Raw genomic sequence first — 4733 nt, 5'->3', positions numbered from 1 at the left:
GGTGAGTGCTTAACGTTAGATGACACTCTAGTAGTTTCCAAGAAAGGGAGAGAAAAAGCAGAAATAGGTTAGACACACCACTCTAAGGTCCAGAACACTTGCAATAGGCTTAAAGAAGAATAAAGTCACAGGTGAGCAAAAGTCACTAGGCAGGGCCCACTCTTAGAGTAGCCGGAGCGAAAATGTGCCCAAGATCACACTGTTAGTTAGAGATTCAAAGTCTTGCAAAGAGTCAAAAAGAGTTTTAGAGTGGCTCAGAAAGTTTAGCCAAAGTGTCCCAGGCACTCCCAGGTTCGAAAGCCGGGGACTAAATCTACCCCGTACAGTCGGTGGCAAGGGAAGCCAGGCGGAACACAGTACCTTAAGCGGAAAGGATCCTCCAGCGGTGGCAGTTGTTCCAGGCAGTGGCAGCAGGGCTCGACGTCGGTCAGGGGAGAAGAAGTTCTCGCTGAAGAGCAGAAGAAGAGGGTCGTTGCACTGCCCGGGAAGAAACCAGCCGCGGAGTCCTCCGGTTAAAGGGTTGGTACCGACTTTCGCGGTATGGGGGTAAAGTGTGGTATTCCGGTTGCCGGGGTGCTTGGCACAGGCAAGGCGACCACGAGATACCTCAAAGAACGGAAAGAAGGCGAAAACTGGTTGTCCCCACCAGTCAAGGGAAGGAGCCACTCCGTTAAGAGTTCTCCTCGGTCGTCGGGAAAAAGTGGTGAGACGGTTCAGCAGGGCTCCACCGGGTGGTGTCGTCGAAGCAGGTCGGCTCAGCTCTTCCCTCGTCGGATTCTTGGTCCTGTGGCGACTTCTGAAGTCCCAGTCCCCAAAGCCCTGCTTTTATGCAGCAAACCCCCATTCACCCAGCCTAGCTGTCACTCAAACATGCTAAGTGGTGAGCCGGGCGGCTCACCACTTGGGCCAATCAGGACGGAGTGCGACTTGAGTTACCAAGGTAACTCAGTCCAGGGTGCCTAAATCCCCCTCCACCCCTCCTAAGTACCCCAGACAGAGTGGCACCACTTTGGAGGGCTTCTGTGGAGAAGCCCGCCAAAAGTGGAACAAAGGGCTCCACTTTGGGTCAGAGTTACAGAGGCGAACACCAACGCCATTTTAGAATCAAGTTTTGGCAAAAAGTCCCAACCGGAGTTATAAAAATAAATATATAAACCGGCGGTATGTTTAAGGCTACCGTAAATAAATAATTAAATGTGTTAGCCTAAAACAATGGGAAATCCCATAGGGAAATATTCGCGGTCGAATATAAAAAGTAGTTTCCACTGCCACCAGCCAAAACTCGATCAGGGGGGACGGAGACGTGCCCCCTCGACTAACAGACCCTGGGGCAATCGAATTGCCCCAGCCAGTACGTCCACAATATGATGGTTTGTACTGGTTCTGTTCAGGATTCAAGACTAGCAAAGTCTTTGGTGACTTTACATGCCCTGGGAGACAGTAGTCAGTCCCAGGGTATGGAGTCTATGTTGGGGAGTCCCTAGGACACCCCTGGGTCACGGCACAGAGGGTGCTGTGTGACCCACATCACAAAAATACATGAGGCCCTATGGAGTAAAAGACCCCATAGCCCATTCAACACAAGGTTTAACCAAGAAAACACACTTCAACATGTCCAAGAGTGAGGGTAAAAGAGTCTCACTCTTGGCAGGAGAAAAAAATTAAACCCCAGAAATCCAGCAAAGCTGCTGGGGGACTCACTAGGTAGGGAAATTCAGCCTAAACAGAGAATTCTCCCTAACACTCGCCCCCCCCAGACTAAGGGACAGGAGGATTTAATCCACTCCTGGATGAACCTCATACCTCTAGTCGATGATATACATCCTAGAGAGTCCATCAGCATTTTGATGGTGACACCTTGACCTTTGCTTAAGGGAGAACTCAAAGGTTTTCTTTTGCAAGCTAAAGGACCTACAAACCCTTTGAGGAACATCAGTCTTTTTGTTATAGGGGATCTGGTTGACCAGTCCCTCAGAAGTTGGGACAACTTCTGAACCTATGTTAGGCTTTTTGAAGGGGTCCTTATAAAGGATTCCCTTAGATCTAGAGGGGCCTCCAAGGTTCCTCACCACCTCTCTTGTGGGAGCAGGTTGGGTCTTAGGCCTCTTGGTTGGAGGGGTTGGGGTTAGGCAATGTACCTGCTTCCCCTTCCTCTTAGATCTACCCTTACCTATTTTAGGAGTTTCCCCCCTAATATTAGGATTTGAGTTGGGGTCTTCAGTAGAAGGTCCAACAGTCTGAAGGTTTTTGGCCTTAGACTTTTCTTTTCTGGTTTTCCACCAGCACTGAGAATTACCAGTTCTCTCGGGTCTAGATAGGGGCCTAGTTGGTCTATCCACCTCTTCCTCAGAAGCAGGGGGAGTCAGAGACTCTGAGACTAGGGGAACAATGATGGAGCTTGGTTGGGGCGCCCATGTTCCTAGCATACTATCCTGAAATGTGCCTGGGTTAGAGGTCAACTTACTAACACCAGGGCTTGTAGGGGGGTTCTCAGTAGAGGGTCCCACAGGCTTAGAAGGGTCCTTCAAGGTAGCCTGTCTAGCCAATTTGGTTAAGTTCTGCTTCTCCATACTGGGAGGCCTGGGGGTATGTGACACTACTCCTAGAGTTCTTAGGTCATTCCCTAACAGGACCTTCCCAGGTACCTCAGTCTGAACACTGACAGGGATCCTCACTGTCATGTTGTTACACTGAATGAGGGCTGGTAGAATAGGAACCATTTGGACAGGGCCTCCAGACATCTTAGTGGGACCTTTGGGTGCTTTGGCCACATCCTCAGGTTGAAAGAAGCTTTCATCCACTACTGTTCTGCTGGCCCCAGTGTCTCTCCTGGCAGGAGTATCCTGGCCATTGACAAGAACACTGTCCACATAATACACCTTAGAGTTAACAGGTAGGGAGTTATACACAACCCTATTCTGGGGACTAACCAGACCCATAGGCTCTAAGTTTACAGTTGCTTGAAGACCCAAGGGTTCTTCAGCAAAGAGTTCAAAGTGGGCACTAGCCATCTGTACTTCATCCTCAGGAGTGAAGGCTAAGGAGACTGTGCTGATCCCTGCAGGTTTACCCTTGCACTTGGGATCTCCTTTGATATGGTCAGTACCCTGACAGACATAGCATTGTCCAAATGCTCTCTGGAAGGGTGGCTTGTTCTGACCTCCTTCTGGCTTGTGGCCAGAAGGTACAGTAGCCTGACTAGGTTTCCCATGTGGCTTACCCTGGTTATTTTGTGGTTTGGGGCCCTCTTTGGGATAGGAATTATTAGAATTCTCTTTGGAGTCTTTTTTTGGCTGTTTCTCCCCATCCTTCTTCTGAGTTACCCCAGAATCCTTGTGAGTGGCCCTGTTGGCAACCCACAAGTCAGCAGCCCTAGCCAGTTTCCGGGAATCTAATTCCTTGGAATCAGCCAAGTGTTGTCTGAGCTCAGGAGAGCAGGCATCATAAATAGTCTCCAACATAAACAAATTCTTCATACCTTCATAAGTGTTCACCTTGTAACCCTTAATCCATCCCTCTAAGTTTTTCAAACATTCATTCACCCAGGTAGCCCAAGGGGTACCATCATGCTTTTTGAGGCTCCTAAACCTCTTAAGATACTGGGAAGGGGTTTTCCCAAACCTAGCTATCAAAGCTAGTTTCACACATTCATAGTCCTTCCTATCCTCCTCCCCCATCTCCATTACCACATCAGTTGCAACAGGGGGAAGCCTAGAGAACAACCAGGTGAGCAAGTCATTTCCTGTGATGTTCTGGAGCCCATGATTATATTCAAACAGAGACAACCAATCCAACACATCCAACTTAGGCTCATACATACCAACCAATTCTTTAGGCATCCGGGGTCTTTTAGGACTGGAACTTCTAGAGGAGCCAGAGAGAGAAGCATTCTCAACAGATAATTTCTTCATTTCTAAGTCATACTTGAGCTCCATTTCCCTTAGCCTTAGTTCTTTGTCAGTTTGAGCATTAAGTTTCTTATACTCCAATTCTAGCTTCATTTTCTCCAGTTCAAAGTACTGAGGACTAAATGTGGGACCTGGTAAAGGTCCAGTAGGCACAGCAGGTAGAGCAGGCAGAGGCCTAGGGGGGACAGTTACAACAGCCTCACCCTCCTCTTCTGACTCTTCCTCAGAATCATCAACATTTTGCTCCATGTTAACTTCAACACTGTCATCTACAGTTGCTGGAGTGGTAGGTTCCTCTGAACCATCACCCAGACTTTGGTTAGCTAACAATCTTTCAATCAGCTCCATTTTCTTGCCCTTAGTCAGGAGATCCTTATGTTTACAGAGTACTCTTAAACAATCAGCAGTTTTGGCTGCAAGGGACTCTTGACTATAGCTTTCTATAACTGACATGTTAGAGGTTTTACTTTTTCAATGCTAAGCTTTGTGGTTAGTTGCACTAAGGTATCTAAAGCACAATAAAATGTATACTCAATACAAATCCCACCGCTGTACACCAGTGTTAGGCAGAAACCTGTGCAGTTCCCTTGGGGAACACTGCAAAAGATTTAAGACTACAGGTAGAGCAGTAAACCCCTTTGGTAGCAGTCTGCACCACCCAGATTTACCTGGTAGCTGTGGCTGAGCAGTCAGACTTCCCTCAAGAAGAGTTAGGCAGTATGCAAAGTATACACAATATGTACCAAAACACAATAGCACAAGCAAACACTGACCAGAGCTTGGTTTCAAAAGTATATAGTTATTTATTTAAAATACACATAAGTT

Source organism: Ambystoma mexicanum, chromosome 11 (genome assembly GCF_040938575.1).
Source record: "Ambystoma mexicanum isolate Mex_15411 chromosome 11, UKY_AmexF1_1, whole genome shotgun sequence".
Lineage (NCBI taxonomy): Eukaryota > Metazoa > Chordata > Amphibia > Caudata > Ambystomatidae > Ambystoma > Ambystoma mexicanum.
Note: the sequence above shows the minus strand (reverse complement) of the source record.